This window comes from Nycticebus coucang, chromosome 2 (assembly GCF_027406575.1).
Source record: "Nycticebus coucang isolate mNycCou1 chromosome 2, mNycCou1.pri, whole genome shotgun sequence".
In the NCBI taxonomy this organism is placed as follows: domain Eukaryota; kingdom Metazoa; phylum Chordata; class Mammalia; order Primates; family Lorisidae; genus Nycticebus; species Nycticebus coucang.
Window position 1 is genome coordinate 43,979,979 of NC_069781.1, and position 23,783 is coordinate 44,003,761.

Below are 23,783 nucleotides of genomic sequence, written 5' to 3' on the forward strand. Positions count from 1 at the left end.
GACTTCATGAAGAAGACTGCCATGGCAATTGCAACAACAACAAAAATAAACAAATGGGACTTCGTTAAACTGAAAAGCTTCTGTACAGCTAAGGAGACAATAACCAAAGCAAAGAGACAACCTACACAATGGGAAAGGATATTTGCATATTTTCAATCAGACAAAAGCTTGATAACTAGGATCTATAGAGAACTCAAATTAATCCACATGAAAAAAGCCAATAATCCCTTATATCAATGGGCAAGAGACATGAATAGAACTTTCTCTAAAGACGACAGACGAATGGCTAACAAACACAAGAAAAAATGTTCATCATCTCTATATATTAGAGAAATGCAAATCAAAACAACCCTGAGATATCATCTAACCCCAGTGAGAATGGCCCACATCGCAAAATCTCAAAACTGCAGATGCTGGCGTGGATGTGGAGAGAAGGGAACACTTTTACACTGCTGGTGGGACTGCAAACTAGTACAACCTTTCTGGAAGGAAATATGGAGAAACCTCAAAGCACTCAAGCTAGACCTCCCGTTTGATCCTGTAATCCCATTACTGGGCATCTACCCAGAAGGAAAAAAATCCTTTTATCATAAGGACACTTGTACTAGACTGTTTATTGCAGCTCAATTTACAATCGCCAAAATGTGGAAACAGCCTAAATGCCCACCAACCCAGGAATGGATTAACAAGCTGTGGTATATGTATACCATGGAATACTATTCAGCCATGAAAAAAAATGGAGACTTTACATCCTTCGTATTAACCTGGATGGACGTGGAAGACATTATTCTTAGTAAAGCATCACAAGAATGGAGAAGCATGAATCCTATGTACTCAATTTTGATATGAGGACAATTAATGACAATTATGGTTATGGGGGGGGAACAGAAAGAGGGAAGGAGGGAGGTGGGTGGGGCCTTGGTGGTGTGTCACACTTTATGGGGGCAAGACATGATTGCAAGAGGGACTTTACCTAACAATTGCAATCAGTGTAACCTGGCTTATTGTACCCTCAATGAATCCCCAACATTAAAAAAAAAAAAAAACCTGAAGGTTAAACATATAGTAATTATAAAACATAATTCTTTTAAAATTTCTTCAAAATAACTTTGAACCTTTCGGCAGAGCTTAAGGAAATTTTCTGTACATGGTTAGATAATAAATATTTTAGGCTTTGCAAGCCATACAATTTCTGTTACAACTATTTAAGTCTTCCATTGTGGAAAGGTAGCCATAACTAATACATAAATGAGTGGGCTGGGTTGTAATCCAATAAAATATTATTTATAGAAAAAAAAAGAAAGAAATGCCTGAGGCTGGATAATTTACAAAGAGGTTTATTCAGCTCAGAGTTTGGCAGACTATACAAGCATGATGCTAACAACTCTTCTGGTAAGAGTTTCGGGGAGTTTCCAGTTGAAGCTGAAGGTGAAAGGAGAGCAAGCTTGTCACATGGCAGGAGAAGGAACAAAAAGAGAAAGACTGGTGCCAGGCTCTTTTAAACAACTAGTCCTCATGTGAACGAATAAAGTGGGAACTCACTCATTATCACGGGAGGGCACAAGCCATTCATGAGGGCTTCACCCCTAAGGATCCCCAAGACCCAAACATCTCCCACTAGGCCCCCTCTCAAACACTGGGTATCAATATTCAACATGAGATTTGGAGGGGACAAACATCCAAACCCCATTACCTACTTAAATTGTTCAATAGCTTCCCATTGGAAATAGAATAAAATCTAAGCTCTTTACCATGGCCTAAGATTCTGGGATGAAAGAAGGGAATAGAGAGAAATACAAGTAAGCAAAGAGATTAAGCAAAGGTATAGCACCATTGGCTCAGTACCCGTAGTTCAGTGGTTAGGGCGCCAGCCACATATACCAGGCTGGCAGGTTTGAGCCCAGCCCCAGCCTGCTAAACAACAATGACAACTACAATAGAAAAAAAAAAAAAAAAGCCGGGTGTTATGGCAGGCACCTGTAGTCCCAGCTACTTGGGAGGCTGAGGCAAGAGAATCATTTAAGCCCAAGAGTGTGAGATTGCTGTGAGCTGTGACACCACAGCACTCTACTGTGGGCAACATAGTGCAACTCTGTCTCAAAAAAAAAAAAAGGTATAGCACTGTGAAAATGCATGGCTTCTATGTTTAGAACAGTATTGCACATGCTACCTTGAGAGTATGCTACCAAATGAGTTTTCTAGAAAGTCCTGGAAATCACATTGTTCTTTACCGTAGCATTGACATTTAAGAATTTATCATCCCCTTAATATTTTTAAATAAATAATTTTTAAAAGAGCTGACAAGATATTATTTACAAAGCAATCTGGTGGGCAAGTCATTCCATCAACGTGACATAAGTTATTTTTTTAAAAAGTTATCTGCTTGTAAATAATGTAGATTAATTATTCCAAATTTACCCATTAAATAAGCAATTATATATTTTATGGCAAAAGCCACAAATATCCTGATGATATCACAAAAATTTATGTAATTATTTTCTACCTTATCTAACATTTTTAATTTACTACAGTTCACTATTGTCAAGGATTTGAATACTTTCAGTCTAGAATCTACAGATTTATACCTGTTTGTATGAAAGGACCACTTGAATAGCATACATTTTACAAAAAATTAATTTTAAGCTCCAATGTATAGGACTGTCTTATGTTACTGAATGTTCAATTAATAAAACACTAATAGTCTTAGGTACCCTTTTTGCTATAATGTAGGGTTTCTCAGCTGTGGTACTACTGACATTTTGGGCCAGATATAGGGTCAATATTATGAATTATAGGATATTTAGCAGCGTCCATCGTCTCTACCCACTATATTCCAGTAGTGTGTAGTGTGACACAGAAAAAATACAACACAAGCAAAAATGTCTTCAGGCATTGTTAGAATCTCTGGGGTGGAGCATGAAATTACTCCTGGCTCAGAACCCCTACTATAATGCACAGTAAATTAGTCTCAATTTTGAGGAGATAAAATAAAGAAATAAAAATGGGGTAAAAAGTGTGGTGCCTGTGGCTCAGTGAGTAGGGCGCCGGTCCCACATACCGAGGGTGGCGGGTTCAAACCCAACCCCGGCCAAACTGCAACAAAAAAATAGCCAGGCGTTGTGGCGGGCGACCTGTAGTCCCAGCTGCTTGGGAGGCTGAGGCAAGAGAATTGCTTAAGCCCAAGAGCTGGAGGTTGCTGTGAGTCCTGTGACATCATGGTACTTTACCAAGGGCGGTAAAGTGAGATTCTGTCTCTACAGAAAAAAAAAGGGGGGGGGGAATAAAAAGTGTTTCTGGCTTTGTGAGGTCTAAGGAACATGAAAAAATGTAATAATACTATTGCATAAATAGAACAAATGATCAGCAGTGCCACAAGGACAGAGTATCTGAACTATGGGCAAATATTGAGTGTCCATTTCCTTTTCTATAAATAACAATAATACTTATCTCTCAGAGTTCACATAAAGATTAATTTTTTTTTGGAGACAGAGCCTCAAGCTGTCCCCCTGGGTAAAGTGCCATGGCATCACAGCTCACAGCAACCTCCAACTCCTGGGCTCAAGTGATTCTCCTGCCTCAGCCTCCCAAGTAGCTGGGACTACAGGTATCTGCCACAACACCCAGCTATTTTTTGGTTGCAGCCATCATTTTTGCTTGGCGAGCCTAGGCTGGATTCGAACCCGCCAGCTCAGGTGTCTGTGATTGGCGCCTTAGCCACTTGAGCCACAAACACCAAGCTATAAACATTAATTTTACGTAAAGTACTTAGAAGACTAATTGAATATAAAAATCATTGAATAAACGTTATCAGAAAAAATAATTTAATGTAAGGAGAAATCCTAAACAGAAGCATATAAATCACAGCTACATTTATAATATCAAGAAACTATAAATATCATAATTATGCTCATTAATAAGGAATATTTTAGTAAATCATAGTACATACATAGAACACTGACACAGATCTATATTGATATGAAAAGATATCCAAAGTTAAGTGACAAATCGAGAAATGCATATATAATATCCCATTAATTCCATATTTGTTTATATGAACTCTCCAACAGGATAAACAATAATTAGTATATTTGTACTGAGTTTTCTATTGGTAAAGTACCATCCTCAGTGCTTAACATGTATTTTGTCATTTATTCCTTATGACAACTTTATGAGGCAGGTACCAATATTATCTCTTTTATAAATGACAAACATGAGGCACAGATTAAGTAACTTCCCAAAGGTCACACAACTAATTTATTCTATCAGTAAAACACAGCTTCTAAATCACTGAGACGCAGTAATACTAAAAGTCATTAACTGATTTTTTTTTTTTTTTAAGAATACAGAATCCAACGGGCTGCCTCTAAGAAACCTGCTTGGAAGACTAAAAATAAAAGATTGTAAGGTTACCTACATCTCTGAAATAAAAAACAATAAGGTCCCTATCAAGGCATTTGAGAAAGTTTTTTGAACCAAAGTAAGAGAGAAAGAAAGTCACTAATATCATGGGAAAAAATGTCTATTGCATTAAAAAAAAAAAAAAAAAAGTTTTAACTCTTTGCTTTGGACCTAGCAATTCTACTACTAGAAATGCACAGGGGGATTTTGCTATTGAGCAGAGAAGCAGACAACAATGTGGCCTAAGTCTGGTGGGCAGGAGTGTAGATCCCTGGCTCCAATTGTGCTGTTGAGATCCTTGAATCCCTCTCTGTCGAGCAGGGTTTGCACTGCCTAAGACGATTTAATTGGAACCTGTGCCTGGGACTGTCCGCTTGGGAACTTTATGAGGTTCACCTTCGAAGTTCTGTAGCAGAAAAGAACTAAGGGGTGGGGGCTGGGTGCCACAGCTGTTTGTATCTCTTCATAGTCAAGATTTACACCTAATACTGTGCTTTCTTAGGATAGGGTAGAGGTTGGCAGATATCAAAACAGAGCTAGCTTGCGCTATCTTGAACCTAGTAGGTCCTCAGAGTCTCCAGCCAAAATTCTGAAAGGTTGTAGGAGATAAGCCACAATTACAAAGCCTAGCACTTTAGTAAGGAGCTATCTCTACTACCTGTGCACCCTAATTCAATCTCACCCTACCAGTTCTAATAACCAAAAGGTGGAAAATAAACATGGTGTGGACCCAACAGAAGCACTCTGGCAACATGAATAACCAGAGTAGATCAACCCCCACCCCCACCCCAAGAAATGACAAAGGAGATACAATTGAAGATGCCATGCATAGACAAATGGCAGCAATGTCAGAAATCGAATTCAGAATATGGATGGCAAATAACATAAATAAATGGAACAAAAGATAGAAATTTAATTCCAAAGAGTAGTTCTAAAGTTGTCTCAAGAAATTAGTGAATTCAAAGTCCAAGTCACCAAAGACATGGACATAATGAGAAAAAGATAGCAGAGCTCAAGGAAATGAAAAAGTTAGTTGAGGAGCTCCAATACAGTAGAATCCCTCAGTAATAGAGTTGACCAGGCAGAAGAAAGGATCTCTAAAACTGAAGACAAAGCTTTTGAACGTTCCCAAACACTCAAAGAGGAAGATAAATGGAGAGCAAAAACTGATCATTCCCTAAGAGAGTCGTGGGATCACTCCAAAAGATCAAACATACGTCTTATAGGAATTCCTGAAAGAGAAGAGGATGGTCCTAAAGGTACAGATACTCTACTCCAAGAGATTTTGGAGGAGGAATTTCCCAAGCATTGCAAGAGATACAGAACTTCAGATAACAGACAGTTTCAGAACCCCAGCAAGACTGAATCTAAATAAAGCATCTCCTAGACACATTGTGATTAACTTTGCCAAAGTTAAGATGAAGGAGAAAATTCTGCAAGCAGCCAAATGTAAGAAAAGCATCACCTACAAAGGAAAAAACATCAGAATGACTGCAGATCTCTCAGCTGAAACGTTTCAAGCCAGAAGAAGATGGTCATTGACCTTCAGTCTCCTAAAACAAAACAATTTCCAGCCCAGGATCCTGTATCCAGCTAAACTGAGTTTCATTTGTGATGGAGAAATCAAATACTTTAATGACATAGACATGTTGAAGAAATTTGCCATAACTAAACCAGCTCTCCGGGATCTTATCAGACCCATCCTTTACAATGACCAGTGCAATGCTCTACCTCCAAAGTAAACTCACTCAGAAATTTTTGAACAAAACCCAACTTCCGCAGTGGTGAAAGGATTAAAATTGTCCACTGGACATCCAAAAATCATGACACCAAAAACACAACCAGGCTTATCAATTCTCTCAATTAATGTGAATGGTTTAAATTGTCCTCTAAAGAGGCACAGATTAGGGGGGGAGAGACAAGATGGCGGACTGAAGCCAGCTTTCAACAGAGGCTCCCGTCCAGAAGGAGAGTTAAGGGACAGGAATTTAGTAAGTATCCTGGTGGATTTGAGCCGCACCAAGAGAGAAGGTTGAAGAATGCACATCAACACCGCTGAGGCAAGCTGTGATCACAAGGACGCAAACAAAAGGTACAAAATCCACCAGCAAGTGGACGGGAGTCCCCCTCCCCCATGAGACCGGCTCAAGAGCCCCACAATTAAACAAACGGGCAGAAATTAAAGGCCCTCCCACTACACTCCACGGGAGAGACCTTCTAAAAACTGGACCTACCTCCCCTACTAGGGTGCCATGACGTTCTCCTGCTGGGCATAAAACTGTATAAAACTTTAAAAATCCTTTGCCGACAACCCTGAATCCCCGACACTCCCCTCCCACTCACTGAGGTCTGGAGGCCTGTCCCCCAGGAGTTCGGATTCTTGGGTGATTTCTCAAGGGGAGTGGACAGTCCCCGAGCTGCAACTGGTCAGCGCTGACTCTGAGGCACGCAAGTGTGGAGAGGGCACCGGGCTGAGGGGGAGTCACGCCTCGGCAGCACTTCCCTGCGGTGCAGTGCAGCAGCCCTCCCCGTGCATCAATATGGCCAGGCATAAAACTGAATGAAGCTCTAGCTTCCTCGCTGAGCTCTCAGCACTCCCCTCCACTCTCACTCGGGGTCTGGGGACCTGTCCCTCAGGAGTTCAGGGGAGTGCACAGTGCCCGAGCCGCGACTGGCCAGCGCTGACTCTGAGACATGCGAGTGAGGAGAGGGCACTCCAGGAGAGGGCACTCGGCTGAGGGAGAGTCATGCCTTGTCGGCACTTCCCTGCAGTACGGTGCAGCAGCCCTCCCCGGGCAACAATACGGCCAGGCATAAAACTGAATGAAACTCTAGCTTCCCCTCACTCTCACTCGGGGGTCTGGGGGCCTGCCCCCCAGGAGTCCAGATTCTTGGGAGATCTCTTGAGGGGTGTGGACAGAGCATAAACTGTGGCCGCTCAGTGCTGACTCTGGGGCGCGAGATAGAGGAGAAAAGGGTCGGCTGGGTGCCCACACCAGAGCGGCAGTTCCTGGAGGCAAATCAACAGCCGTTTTTTTTTTTTTAACAGCAAAACGGCTCACTTCTGGGTATTCTGAAGCCACACCCCCTGTCTCCCTGGGCAACCAGAGGAGGCCACCAGTGAGCAAAGGATTTGCCTGATGCTGCTCACACACCCGGGAAGCTTCCAGGGCAGGGCCAACACAGAGAGGTAATCGGACACAAACCTTCAGCAGCAAAGACATTTGAACTCAGAACAGCCCATCTTCTGTAGGCGATTTTAGCAGAAACAGAGACAGAACCCCACAAAGTTGTCTGTTCTGTTCTGTTCTGTTCTGTTCTGTTCTGTTAGCAACATCAATCAGGGACGGGACTAAGCCTGAGTGAACACCTCCCTCCCACCACCTGCATCAAGCACTCAAAGATGTCAGGCCCCATCTCCTCCTGCTAGATAGCGGCAGACTGCAGGGGCCTGGCAGACTTCCTTGCAATTCAGGCAGGTGCAAACCCCTGGAGTATCTGTTCACTACAGGCAACTGGGTTAGCCATTTGCAGAGATACCAGTGACTGGATCCGACGGAGGGGCAAAGTGGGGAAGGAGACATCAACCTTCCCAGACTGATCTATTTGCTAGGTGGCTCCTCCTGACTCCACGCAGCACTGGCGTAAGCCATATCAGAGGAGTCACCAGACCCCTGTGATCCAGTTCCCAGAGACCTCTTGAACTCTCCCACCTGAGACAGGTGCCGATTGAGACAATCAATTTGGACCTTTTGAACTGAACTAATAGACTGAGGACTTTTCAGGCGGTGCCCTGGGTATGCGGTTGTAGGAAGGTTTGATTTTCCTTTTCCAACTGGTGCCAGAGGTGGGCGGGCAGGGTGACTTAATTGCTGGTTTTTCCACATAGCTGACTTCAAGCCAGAGTAAATGTTACAATAGGATCGAACAGAAACCAGCTGAAAACAAGACAGAACCACTTAGCCCCACCACACAAGACAGGGCCCCAGTTTCTCAGGCCACAACACTGTACGGGCCCTCGATAAAGCCCCAGGGGAAAAAAATCAAAGGGAGTAAAATAACCATGGGGCGGAATCAGCGGAAAAACCCTGGTAACATGAATAACCAGAATAGATCAACCCCCCCAAGAAAAGATACGGCAGATGTGATTGAAGATCCCATTCATAAACAACTGGCTGAGATGTCAGAAATCGAATTCAGAATTTGGATTGCAGACAAGATTAATAAAATGGAATTAGGAATTCGAGGAGAAATTCAAAAGTTATCTCAAGAATTTAACGAATTTAAAGACAAAACCACCAAAGACTTAGACACACTGAAGCAAGAATTTACAGTATGAAAAATACAGATATGAAAAATATGATATGAAAAATACAGTAGAATCCCTCAGCGACAGAATGGAGCAAGCAGAAGAAAGGATTTCTGACATTGAAGATAAAGTCTTTGAACGCTCCCAATCTCTCAAAGAGGAAGAGAAATGGAGAGCAAAAACGGACCACTCACTCAGAGAACTCTCAGATATTTCGAAGAAAAGCAATATACGAATAATTGGGATTTCTGAGAATGATGAAGTGGCCTCGAAGGGCACAGAGGCCCTTCTGCATGAAATTATGAAAGAAAATTTTCCAGACATGCCTAGAGAATCTGAAATTCAGATAGCAGACAGCTTCAGAACCCCAGCACGATTCAACCCCAATAAGTCATCTCCCAGGCATATCATAATCAGCTTCACTAAAGTTAACATGAAAGAGAAGATTCTCAAAGCAGCCCGGCGAAAGAAAACTATTACATACAAAGGAAAGAATATTAGAATAACTGCAGATCTCTCTGCTGACACTTTTCAAGCCAGAAGAGGGTGGTCATCAACTTTTAATCTCCTAAAGCAAAATAACTTTCAACCAGGATCTTGTATCCAGCTAAACTGAGTTACATTTATGATGGAGAAATTAAATACTTCAATGACATTCATATGTTGAAAAAAATTGCCATAAGTAAACCAGCTCTTCAGGATATTCTCAGACCTATCCTCCACAATGACCAACCCAATCCTATACCACAAAAGTAAACTCACTCAGAAACTTCGGATCAAACTCCAACTTCCACACTGGTGAAAGGATTAAAAATGTCCACCGGACCTTTGAAAAACTCGATACCCAAAATTCCACCAGACTTATCAATACTCTCCATTAATGTGAATGGCTTAAACTGTCCTCTAAAGAGGCATAGGTTAGCTGACTGGATACAAAAACTCAAGCCAGATATTTATTGCATACAGAGTCACATCTTAACTTAAAAGACAAATACAGACTCAGGGTAAAAGGATGGTCATCCATATTTCAGGCAAATGGTAATCAGAAAAAAGCAGGTGTTGCAATTTTATTTGCAGATACAGTAGGCTTTAAACCATCAAAAGTAAGGAAGGACAAGAATGGTCACTTCATATTTGTTAAGGGTAATACTCAATATGATGAGATCTCAATTATTAATATCTATCCACCCAACCAGAATGCACCTCAATTTATAAGAGAAACTCTAACAGTAACTTGATTTCCTCCAGCTCCATAATCGTCGGAGATTTCAACACTCCTTTGGCAGTATTGGATCAATCCTCCAGCAAGAAGCTGAGCAAAGTAATCTTAGATTTAAACCTAGCCATCCAATATTTAGATTTAGCAGACATCTACAGAACATTTCATCCCAACAAAACTGAATACACATACTTCTCATCAGCCCATGGAACTTACTCCAAAATTGACCACATGTTAGGTCACAAGTCTAACCTCAGTAAATTTAAAGGAATAGAAATTATTCCTTGCATCTTCTCGGACCACCATGGAATAAAACTTGAATTGAGTAACAACAGGAATCTGCATACTCATACAAAAACATGGAAGTTAAATAACCTTATGCTGAATGATAGCTGGGTCAGAGATGAGATTAAGAAAGAAATCGCTAATTTTTTGGAACAAAACGACAATGAAGACACAAACTATCAGAACCTCTGGGACACCGCAAAGGCAGTTCTAAGAGGGAAATTTATAGCACTGCAAGCCTTCCTCAAGAGAACGGAAAGAGAGGAAGTTAACAACTTAATGGGACATCTCAAGCAACTGAAAAAGGAAGAACATTCCAACCCCAAACCCAGTAGAAGAAAAGGAATAACCAAAATTAGAGCAGAATTAAATGAAATTGAAAACAAAAGAATAATACAACAGATCAATAAATCAAAAAGCTGGTTTTTTGAAAAGGTCAACAAAATAGATGAACCTCTGGCCAACCTAATCAGAAAAAAAAGAGTAAAATCTCTAATATCATCAATCAGAAACAACAAAGACGAAATAACAACAGACTCATCAGAAATCAAAAAAATCCTTAATGAATATTACAAGAAACTTTATTCTCAGAAATATGAAAATCTGAAGGAAATTGACCAATACTTGGAAGCACACCACCTTCCAAGACTTAGCCAGAATCAAGTGGAAATGTTGAACAGACCCATATCAAGTTCAGAAATAGCATCAACTATACAAAACCTCCCTAAAAAGAAAAGCCCAGGACAAGATGGTTTTACATCAGAATTCTACCAAACCTTTAAAGAGGAATTAGTACCTGTATTACTCAACCTGTTCCAAAAGGTAGAAAAAGAAGGAAGACTACCCAACACGTTCTATGAAGCAAACATCACCCTGATCCCCAAACCAGGAAAAGACCCAACAAGAAAAGAAAATTATAGACCAGTATCACTAATGATTATAGATGCAAAAATATTCAACAAGATCCTAACAAACAGAATCCAGCAACACATCAAACAAATTATACATCATGACCAAGTTGGTTTTATCCCAGGGTCTCAAGGCTGGTTCAATATACGTAAATCTATAAATGTAATTCAGCACATAAACAAATTGAAAAACAAAGACCATATGATTCTCTCAATTGATGCAGAAAAAGCTTTTGATAACATCCAGCATCCCTTCATGATCAGAACACTCAAGAAAATTGGTCTAGAAGGGATTTAATGCAATACCTATTAAAGCACCATTGTCATACTTTAAAGAACTTGCAAAAATAGTACTTCGTTTTATATGGAATCAGAAAAAAACCTCGAATAGTAAATAAATTACTCAGAAATAAGAACAAATCAGGAGGTGTCACATTACCAGACTTCAGGCTATACTATAAATCTATAGTGATCAAAACAGCATGGTGCTGGCACAAAAACAGAGCAGTAGATTTATGGAACAGAATAGAGAACCAAGAGATGAACCCAGCTACTTATCATCATTTGATCTTCAACAAGCCTATTAAAAATATTCAGTGCAGGTGGTGCCTGTGGCTCAAAGGAGTAGGGCACCGGTCCCATATGCTGAAGGTGGCGGGTTCAAACCCAGCCCTGGCCAAAAACTGCAAACAAAAAAAAAAATATTCAGTGGGGGAAGACTCCTTCTTTAACAAATGGTGCTAGGTGAACTGGCTGGCAACCTGTAGAAGACTGAAACTGGACCCCCATCTTTTACCATTAACAAAAATTGATTCTCACTGAATAAAAGATTTAAACTTAAAACATGAAACCATAAAAATACTAGAAGAGAGTGCAAGGAAACACTTGAAGAAATTGGCCTGGGAGAATAGTTTATGAGGAGAATCCCCAGGCAATTGAAGCAACACCAAAAATCCATTACTGGGATCTGATCAAACTAAAAAGCTTTTGCACAGCCAAGAGCACAGTAAGCAAAGCAAACAGACAACCTTCAGAATGGAAGAAGATTTTTGCAGGTTATGCTTCCAACAAAGGTCTGATAACTAGAATCTACAGAGAACTCAAACTAATCAATAAGAAAAGAATAAATAACCTCATTTCTATGTGGGCAAGAGACTTGAACAGAAACTTCTCTGATGAAGACAGGTGCATGGCCTACAAACACATGAAAAAATGCTCATCATCCTTAATCATCAGAGAAATGCAAATCAAAACCACTTTGAGATATCATCTAACTCCAGTAAGATTAGCCCACATTACAAAAATCCCAAAACTACAGATGCTGGCATGAATGCAGAGAGAAGGGAATGCTTCTACACTGCTGGTGCAAATGCAAGCTAATATGACATTTTTGGAAAGAAGTTTGGAGAACACTCAAGGAACTAAAAGTAGACCTACTGTTTGAACCTGCAATTCCTCTACTAGGTATATACCCAGATGATTGATAACTATTTTACAGTAAAGACATTTGCACCAGAATGTTTATTGCAGCCCAATTCATAATAGCCAAGACATGGAAACAGCCCAAGTGCACATGAAACCACGAATGAACTAACAAATTGTGGTATATGTACACCATGGAATATTATGCAGCCATAAAAAAATGGAGACTTCACATCTTTTATGTTTACCTGGATGGAGCTGAAACATATTCTTAGTAAAGTATCTCAAGAATGGAAAAAAAATATCCAATGTACTCAACACTACTATGAAATCATTTTATAATCACCTACACACTCATATGCATGGCAAAACATAACTATAATCCAGAAAGTAGAAGGGAATAGGAGAGAGGAGGGGGAGGGAGATATGGAAAGAGGGAGGCTATTTGGGAGGACCTCACCTAATGTGCATGATGCAATGGTACATTTCAAAACTATTAAGAAATAAGTGTAATTGCGATGGATGTGTTCCTTAGTTCAATGTAAGCATTTCACATTGTATATCAAAGCAGTACCCTGAACCCCATAAATGCATCAATGTACAAAGTTATAATTTAATAAAAAAGAAAAATATTGTATGAACAACCTTTCATGTTATTAATATTGATTTATAACATGATTTTAATAGCTGCATAAGCATTTATTATTTATTACTGCAGGATAATCACCCTTTCAATTATCAAATATTGCTGTTTTAGGTTAAACTTCAATCCTCTAAAATTCATATGTTGAAGTCCTCACACCCGGTACCTCACAATGTTATCTTTACTTGAAAACAGGTTCATTGCAAATGTAATTAGTTAAGATGAGGTCATTAGGGTAGGCCCTAACTCAAGATAACTGGTGTCTTTATGAAAAGGTGAAACTTGGACATACTAAGAGGACGACACACCAAGATGATGCTTCTACAAGCCAAAGACTCCACTAAAAGCCCAGCAAACAAGCAGATGCCATGTGAATGGCATAGAACAGATTCTTTCTCACAGCCCACAGAAGGAAAAACCCCTCAAGACACCTTGATCTTGGACTTTAGGCCTCCAGAACAGCGAGATAAATTTCTGTTGTTAAGGCGGCCCTAGCAAACTAATTACAAATAATCTTTGATGATTCTTTTTTTTGAGACAGAGTCTCAGTATGTCGCCTCAGTAGAGTGCTGTGACGTCACAGCTCACTGCAACCTCAAACTCTGGGGCTTAAGTGATTCTCTTGCCTCAGCCTCCAAGTAGCTGGGACTACTGGCGCCCACCATACGACCAGCTATTTTTTTGTTGTTGTTGTCATTGTTTTTAGCAGGCCCAGGCTGGGTTCAAACATGCAAGCTTCAGTGTATGTGGCCGGCACCCTAACCACTGAGCTACAGGCACTGAACCTTTGATGATTATCTTTACAGATAATCAAGCATATATAAAATTTTACTTTCTTAAGATAAATTCCTAGAAGTAAAATTGCAGTGCCAAATAAGCAGCACAGTTTTATAGCTCTCAATATAAAATATCCCACATGACTTTTAGTCATATACCCTTTACATTCTCCCTAAAATCCCCAGAGGTAGTGTGGACAAGAATTATTACAAATAGGAAAACAGCCTGGGGAAATTCAGTAACGTGCTGGTAATCAAACTTAGCATTCTCAGCAACAGAAGGAAGCACACTGTCTACTATGTGAGCCATCAGCAGCATATGGCTATTTAAATGTAACCAAAATTAAATAAAATTAAAGAATTCCTGGCTGGGTGCCCATAGCCCAGTGGTTAGGGTACCAACCACATATACCAGGGCTGGCAGGTTCAAATACGGCCCAGACTTGCCAAACAACAATGACAACAACAACAAAAAATAGCTGGGCGTTGTAGGTGCCTGTAGTCCCACCTACTTGGGAGGATGAGGCAAGAGAATCATCACTTAAGCCCAGGAGTTTGAGGTTGCTATGAGCTGTGATGCCATGGCACTCTACCGAGGACGACATAGTAAGACTCTGTCTCAAACAAAAGAAAAAAAAGAATTCCTAAGTCACACTAGCCATATTTCAAAAGCTCAGTAGCTACAAGTAGCCTGTGGTCACCATAATGAACAATGTCAATATAAAACATTTCAAAGAAAGTTCCATCCAACAATGCTGGTCTATAGCATACTGAAGATCAAGAAAGCAGTCTTAAAGCTCAATAGGACAAATCTTTGAATAAGCACTAAAACTAGTTAACCAAGATTGTTGAGCAATTGTTCATGATGATTCAGCAGAGGACATTTGTAGGACAGCAAGGGCAGGAGTCAAGTTAAGACCCACTGATGTGGGAGAGGGAGGGGAGGGAGGGGGTGGGATTACAAGGGGGGAGAAGGGAGGGTGATTGGTGGGATTACACCTGCGGTGCATCTTACAAGGGTACATGTGAAACTTAGTAAATGTAGAATGTAAATGCCTTAACACAATAACTAAGAAAATGCCAGGAAGGCTATGTTAACCAGTGTGATGAAAATGTGTCAAACACTCTATAAAACCAGTGTATAGTGTATAGTGCCCCATCATCTCATTAATGTACACAGCTATGATTTAATTAAAAAAAAAGACACACTGATGTACAACTATAATAAGCATCCATCTCAGAAAACACAGGGGCCTCTCAAGGGTAATCATAAAAGATGAGTACAATGGCTTGCACCCCAGGTATTTGGGAGGCATGAGGATCACTTGAGGCCAAGAGTTCTAAAACCAGCCTGGGCAATATAGTGAGGCCTCATTTCAGGGGATGGAGGGGAGAGGTAATCACAAATTCGGTAATGGAAGAGCAATGGGAAAACAACATGCATGGGAATGAGAAGGAGATACTACCTTCACACTTACAAAGAAAAATGTCTAGGTTGATGCTTTGTTCCATATTATAGAAGTAGACACTCAATAATTCTACTTATGTATTATTTTAACTAACTCTATACTGAACTAAATTTTTGTCTTTCTGAAAAGTATGGAACACCTAACCAGGTTAAACCCCAGCTTTTAGAAAATGTATTGTTCTCTAAACCCCAGTACAATGTGCTATTGTGCCATACTATACAGAAAACTTATGTTATTGTTTAAACATTTAAAACAGACAAAAAAGAAGTCATGACTTCCCAGGTACCTAAATGCTGGACAGACTAGATCTCAATATTTTGCCATTATTTACTTCAGGTCATTTTTTCCGAGATACTATATTATAGTACCAATACAACTGAAATTCCTTCTTAATCCTATTCTTTCCCTCTCACACTCCAAGTATCCATTGTCCTGAAATTGATGTGTCTCATTTTAGTCCAAGCTTTTGTTTTTACTACATATATTTGTATCCATAAATAATATACAGTACTATGTATATTCAGGTGTGTTTCTAAATGTTAGATATATGATATACCATCTGTCATCTGTTTACCACTTGCCTTTCTATCCATTTTGGTTTGACATTTAACATTGATAAATGTAGCTTTAGTTGATTAATTTTAACTTAGTTTAGCATTCCATTAAATGAGCATATAGATCATATAGCTAAACTTCTACCATGAGACTTTTAAGCTTTTAAGTTGTTTACAAAATTTTTTTTTTTTTTGGAGACAGAGTCCTACTTTGTTCCCTCAGTACAGTGCTATCGCAGCATAGCTCAGCAAACTCAAACTCCTGGGCTCAAGTGATTCTCTTGCCTCAGCCTCCCAAGTAGCTGGAACTATAGGTGCCCAGCTATGTTTTTAGAGATGAGGTCTTGCTCTGGCTCAGGCTGGTCTCAAACCTGTGAGCTCAGGCAATCCATCCAGCTCAGCTTCCCAGAGTACTAGGATTACAACTGTGAGCAACAGCACCTGGCCTTATTTAAAAATTTTTGCCATTACCAACAACACTGCAATGAGCATGCTCCTACATGTCTCTTTGAGCACAAACAGAACTGGACTTGCTAGGCTGTACGTTAGGGTATACATATCTTCAATTTTACCAGATTCTGCTAAATTACACCCACACCTACTGTGTATGTATTCCCCAAACAATGCTTTTCAAAAAATCCTTTATGTGTCAAATGATTGTCTAATTAAGAAACAATTTTCCATACTCCAACAATTTAAGGTAGCACATCAGCTTGTATTGTATAGCTCTTAGAATAAAGAAAAAATTTATATAAACATAGCTAAATCCATCAAGGCCAAAATACCCAATAAAATTTCTCCAAGGCCATCTTTCTCTCAGTGTCTATCTATAAAATGGGTGTTAGGCTAGGCAATTAATCCTAACAGCCTTGTAGAAAATTTTTCAAATATTTTTGTGGCTCACTGTGGTTCAGTGAGTGGGGTGCCAGCCCCATATACTGAGGGTGGCGGTTCAAACCTGGTCCCAGCCAAACTGCAACAACAAAAAAAATTAGCCGGGCGTGGGGCAGGCACCTGTGGTCCCAGCTACTTGGGAGGCTGAGGCAAGAGAATCACCTAAGCCCAAGAGCTGGAGGTTGCTGTGAGCTATGACGCCATAGCACTCTATCCAGGGCAACAAAGTGAGACTCTGTCTCTTAAAAAAAAAAAAAAAGAAAGAAAGAAAGAAAAGAAATTTTTCAAATATTTTCAAACCCAGCCCATGGTAAGAAACATATCTTATATTGCAACAAATTTCCCACCTGCCCGCATAAGTCTGTAGGTATACTATGAAACAAAATGTCATAAAACAATAATTTCCCTTATTAAAGAATCTTTTTTCCTCCTAATACTGGTCACCCACTTTATTGATTTCAGGACTAATGAGTAATTTAAAAAAAAAAAAACTACTAAAATTTGAAAACCCCTGCTAAAAATTCCACTTTACAGATTAATTGAAGCAGAAAAGTTAAGTAACTTGTTCACAGTCTCAGACTTAAACAGCACAACCTGAAATTCAGATTCAAATTGAAAAAGCCCATATTTTTTTCAGTCCACAGATTTCTCCCTGAAGTACTAATACCTACATCACACCAATAGAACAGTTAATGCTTCAATTTATGCCCATGTGACCCAGGTTGAAGAAAAATAAATTCTGTAAAAATATGGTGGTATGGATAGAATAATAAAACTAAACTTGCGGGCAGCGCCTGTGGCTCAGTGGGTAGGGTACCAGCCCCATATACCAACGGTGGCGGATTCAAACCTGGCCCGGGCCAAACTGCAACAAAAAAATAGCCAGGCATTGTAGCAGGCGCCTGTAGTCCCAGCTACTCGGGAGACTGAGGCAAGAGAATCGCTTCAGCCCAGGAGTTGGAGGTTGCTGTGAGCTGTGTGATGCCATGGCACTCTACCGAGGGTGATAAAGTGAGACTCTATCTCTAAAAACAAAACAAAACAAACAAAACTAAACTTGCAAAGCATCAATATATCTGATTTCATTCATTCACATACATTTCTGAAAAGTCTTAACTATCACTGTTAAGCTTCTACCGTACTTTATAGCTACTTATCACAACTTAAGGATATTAAATGAAATATACATAAATTTGCTACCCTGTTCTTGAAAAAAGTAATGAATTTCTCCAAGAATCAACAAAATTTACTACCCATAAGGTCCTTCTCCAACCAAAAGATAAACAAGTACTTACGTCAAACCTAAACTAACAATGTCAATGACTAACTCTAAAGTAAACACAGTCCAGGTTAAATTGAGTGTGTACAAGTGTTCCAGTATATTTTTTTAAATGTTTTATAAATAAACCTCAGTTGGAGTTGAGTTTACATTAATACACAATCAGATTTCTATGGTTACTATTTATCAGAAATAATTCAAGTTTCACTATGCATGGACAGCACAAGTCAGTCTAGCCATCTATCTACTTATTTCTTACATTAGGCAACTGATTCTTACAGGCTATAGTGAACTGTAAAGAATTATTGGCACGTTATCCAATTTACTTGACTTACTATTTTAACTTTCATACCTAAAACCATTATACTAAGATCATTTACTTATATATAAACCATAATAATTTCTTGGTCTTTATTAAATTTCATTAAATATCTCACAAGGAAGCCCAAAGGTTGTTAACTGCCAATATATAACAGATACATGCTCACATTAAATCAGGTCAAATGTTTACTGAGTATTATTTAGTATGTGAAAGACTCTGTGGTCCTGTTTGAGATACCTCAAACTAGCTGCAAGCTAGAATTCAAATTATTAAAGTGGGGGTCGGGGACAATTGCCAAGATATGGAAGCAACCCAAGTGCCCATCAACCCATGAATGGATTAACAAACTATGGTAGAGACTTTATATCTTTTGTATTTACCTAGATGGAGTTGAAATGCATTCTTCTTAGTAAAATAATACAAGAATGGAAAAGCAAGTATCCAATGTACTCCATACTGATATGAAACCTATAGAAAAACAACTATATGCCCACACAAGAGAAAAACACAAGTATATTCAAGTGGGGGTAGGGAGGGAAGGGAAAAAAGGAAAGGGGAGGATTGGTAAACTCTCACCTAATGTGCACAATACAAGGGTATTATTCAGCACACTGCCTGGGTAAAGGGCTCAACTATAACTTGAACTTTACTTTAGAAATGAAAACAGTGTAACTTAACCATTTGTCCCTCATATTAATCTGAAATTTAAAAAAAAAAAAAGTGTGTTGGGATCCTTTTATAGTTCATAAGCATGATGATTGGGTTTTCATGCACATGTATGAGATGTGCTTCCCACAAATCTTGTAACATCAGCACATTACCCATCTCACATGAAAAAAGAGAAAGTGTGCTAGAGTAGAATAGACATGGATCTCAAAAAAGGTGACACTCTGGGAGATGGAGGCAGTAGAATGCCTAAGCAAAGCAAGACCCCCATCTCTACTAAAAATAGAAAAATTATCTAGATCAGATCCCAGTAATATATTTTTGCTTCAATTGCCAGGGGGGTCATCCTCACAAAATATTTTCCCAGGCCAGTACCTTCAAGTGTTCTCCCTGCACTCTCTTCTAGTGTTTTTATAGTTTCATGTCTTAAGTTTAAATCTTCTATCCAGAAAAGGGCACTGCAAGTAAAGCAAACAGATAGCCGTCAGAATGGGAGAAGATTTTCACAAAGGTCAGATAACTAGAATCTACAGAGAACTCAAATTAATAAATAAGAAAAGAGGGTGGTTCTTGTGGCTCAGTGAGTAGGGCGCCGGCCCCATATACCGAGGGTGGAGGGTTCAAACCCGGCCCCGGAAAAATTGCAACAACAACACAAAAAAACATAGCTGGTCATTGTGGCAAGCACCTGTAGTCCCAGCTACTTGGGAAGCTGAGGCAAGAGAATTGTCTAAGCCCAAGAACTGGAGGTTGCTGTGAGCTGTAATGCCACAGCGCTCTACCGAGGGTAACAAGGTGAAGGGTAACTCTGTCTCTAAAAAATAAATAAATAAATAAGAAAAGAATAGGCAGCGCCTATGACTCAGTGGGTAGGGCACAAGCCACATCCACAGAGGCTGGCGGGTTCAAACCTGCCCCGGGCCAGCTAAGGCAACACTGTCAATTGCAACAACAACAACAACAACAAATAGTCAGGGGCTGTGATGGGCTCCTGTAGTCCCAGCTACCTGGGAGGCAGAGGCAAAAGAATCACTTAAACTCAGGAGTTTGAGGTTGCTGTGAGTTGTGAGGCCATGGCACTCTACCCAGGGCAACAGCTTGAGACTCTGTCTCAAAAATGAATAAATAATAAGGATGAACAAACAATCCCATTTCTTTGTGAGCAAGAGACTTGAACAGAAACTTCTATGAAGATGACAGGGGAATGGCCAACAAACACATGAAAAAAATGCTCATCATCTTTCATTATCAGTGAAATGCAAATCAAAACCACTCTGAGATATCACCTAACTCCAAGTAAAATTAGCCCGCATCACAAAATCACAAAACTGCAGATGTTGGTGTGGATGTGGAGAGAAGGGAACACTTCTACATTGCTGGTGGAATTGCAAATTGATACAGCCTTTTTGCAAAGTAGTATGGAGAATTCTCAAGGAACTAAAAGTTGACCTCCCATTTGATCACACAATCCCATTACTAGGTATCTACCCAGAAGAACAAAAATCATTTTACCATAAAGACATTTGCACCAGAAGTTTACTGCAGCCCATTTTATAATTGCTAAGTCATAGAAGCAACTCAAATGCCCATCAACCAATGAATGGATTAACAAACTGTGGTATGTGTATACCATGGAATACTATTCAGCCATTAAAAAATGGAGACTTTATATCTTTGATGTTCACCTGGATGGAACTGGAACACATACTTCTTAGTAAAGTATCTCAAGAATGGAAAAAAAGTATCCAATGTACTCAATACTATTATGAAACCAATATATAAACACAAACTCATAGGAATGATACAACACAAATACAGTCCAGCAAGGGGGAGGGGAGAGGAGGGCAACTGGTGGGAGGATGGTGGGATCTCACCTAATGTGCATGATGCAAGGGTACATTTCAAAACAACTAGGAGTATATTATAAATGTCTTACCACAAAAAACAAGTGAGGTGATAGTTATGTTAATCAGTTTGATTTAAGTATTCCACATTGTATATCAAATCATCATATTGTAACCCATAAATGTATACAGCTATGATTTAATTAAAATTAAGTTAAAAAATATAAAAACTAACCAGATGTTTTAGCAGGTACCTGTCGTCTTAGCTACATGGGAGACTGAGACAAGAGGGTCACTTGAGCCCAAGAGTTTGAGATTGCTGTGAGCTATGAGGCCAGGGCACTCAACCCCAGGATGACTTAAGTGAGACTCTGTTACAAAAAAAGAAAGAAAGAAAGAAAAAAGAAAGGCAGAAAGCAAGTTTTGCAGACATTATAAAACCAGCAGTTACAGATCACAGCAAGAAACGCTTGTTACACATTGAGTTCTCCTATGACTAGATCATTCTACCAAGCCACAGAAACTGACAACACAAAGACATGATTTGGCAACCAATACTCAAATATCAACTATTGATGACTTTTTTTAAAAAACAGGAATCCTAGTTTTATTGTCAGCTTTACATTTTGTGTCAAGTACAAGGTCAGATTGTTAACATATGAATATTCCAATAATGACCAAAGTAATAACTTCTGGCATCTCTTTTCTGAGTCATCATTCCTCCATTGATGTTCACCCAAAATAATAACAGTAAACTCAACTGCAATTGTATTACTTTTATCACTAACATTCTCATCATAGTTCATACAGATCAAAAAAGGTTCACTAGCTGAGATTTAATTTCTGGCTCTTCTCTGTATCAATTCTCTGTTCTGTTCCCTACAAAATGTTCTTGAGGAAGAACAGGGCAACCTACAGCAATGACTTCAGGGTAAAGGCCAAGGCCGTCCAGAGACACCATAAGCCTAACTCACTAATTCCTCTCCTGTCACCAGCACTGCCACGGAGCAGTGCCTTTTTTTTTTTTTTTTTTTTACTGGTTTATTATGGTTTATTTCATTACAGTAATCTCTTAACAAAAAGCAGATTGGAATTATTGAGGCAGCAATTAATACATTCCCTTGCCTATTTTGTTTGATTTTTCATATACATTTTCAAACAGCTTAAAAACTATCATAATCTCAAATGAAATATTACTTTCAAACTTTGGTCTACCTTTTAGCTTACAGGGGGTTTTGAAAAGATTTTTTCCAATTTCCTAATAAAACTTATTCCATGTGGTTGTATGTGGGTCATTATGAAGTTCTGAGATATGCAAAAATCAAGAAACAAAATCTGCACAGAGGAATCAAATGAAACCCTCCTAGCAACAACAATAAGCTGAGCAACTTGAAACTTCCACAAGTGAATTAGAAAGGATGCTGTCGATTGTGTTTCTTAGAAATGAAATAACAAACCATAACACTGTCTCAAAACTTTCACAGTGATCTACATACTCCACTTTAAAAAAAAAAAATCAAGCCAGGCACAGTGGCTCATATTTACAATCCCAACATTTTGGGAAGCCAAGGCAGGAGGATCACTTCAGCTCAGAAGTTCAAGATGAGCCTAAGCAACATAGCAAAACTCCCATCTCTACAAAAAAAATGTTTAAATTAGTCAGGTGCTGTGGCCCACACCCATGGTCCCAGCTACTCAGGAGGCTAAAACAGGAGAATCATTTGAGCTCAGGAGTTAGAGCCTGCAGTGAGCTATGATCACACCACTGCACTCCAGCCTGGGCACAGAGCAAGACCCTATTTCAACAAAAAATAAAGAAATTGGGATAAATGGTATATAAAGTATGATTCAGCCAGGTGCAGCAGCAAATTCCTATAAACCCTTGGGAGATGGAAGTGAGAAGATTGCTTAAGCCCAGGAATTGGAGGCCAGCTCAACAGAGTAAGACCCCATCTCAAAAAAAAAAAAAAAAAATTTGGTATTGACTGCAAGTGTTTCTCCATTCTTGTAATGTTTCATTTAAAAGAATGGTTTCCAGGGTGGTGCCTGTGGCTCAGTGAGTGGGGTGCTGGCCCCATATACCGAGAGTGGTGAGTTCAAACCCAACCCCGGCCAAACTGCAACAATAAAAGAATGGTTTCCAATTTCCTCTAGGTTTCCAAAAAGATACTAAATCGCCACTTTTTATGGCTGAGTAGTATTCCATAGTATGCATATACCACATTTTATTAACCCATTCATGTATTGGTGGGCAACTGGATTGTTTCTACGTCTTTCAGACTGTGAATTGTGCTGCTATAAATATTCTAGCATAGGTGTCCATTTTATAAAATTACCCTTTTTCCTCTGTGTATATACCTAGCAGTGGGATTGCTGGATCAAATGGTAGGTCTACTTTAAGTTCTTTGATGTGTCTCTATACGATTTTCCATAGAGGTTGCACTAGTTTGCAGTCCCACCAACAGTATATAAGAGTGCCTTTTGGCTCGGCACCTATGGCTCAAGCCGCTAAGGCGCCAGCCACATACACCTGAGCTGGCAGGTTCGAATCCAGCCCGAGCCTGTCAAACAACAATGACAACTATAACCAAAAAACAGCCGGGTGTTCTGGCAGGCGCCTGTAGTCCCAGCTACTTGGGAAGTGGAGGCAGGAGACTGGCTTGAGCCCAGGAGTTGGAGGTTGCTCTGAGCTGTGATGCCACAGCACTCTACCCAGGATGACAGCTTGAGGCTCTGTCTCAAGAAAAAAAAAAAAAGTGCCTTTCTCTCCATATCCATGCCAGCATGTGTTGCTT

The 23,783-nt window shown here is 39.6% G+C and overlaps 1 protein-coding gene and 1 non-coding gene across 5 annotated transcripts in view; one reads left to right on the forward strand and one right to left on the reverse strand.

The window, feature by feature from the left end:
* The window catches only part of UNC13B (unc-13 homolog B), a 267,137-nt gene that overhangs the window by 226,988 nt on the left and 16,366 nt on the right, over positions 1-23,783 (reverse strand). The window lies entirely within an intron of this gene.
* On the forward strand, positions 19,209-19,309 carry LOC128580354 (small nucleolar RNA U13). The gene has a single exon (XR_008378649.1). It is a non-coding gene; the product is annotated as a small nucleolar RNA U13 (small nucleolar RNA).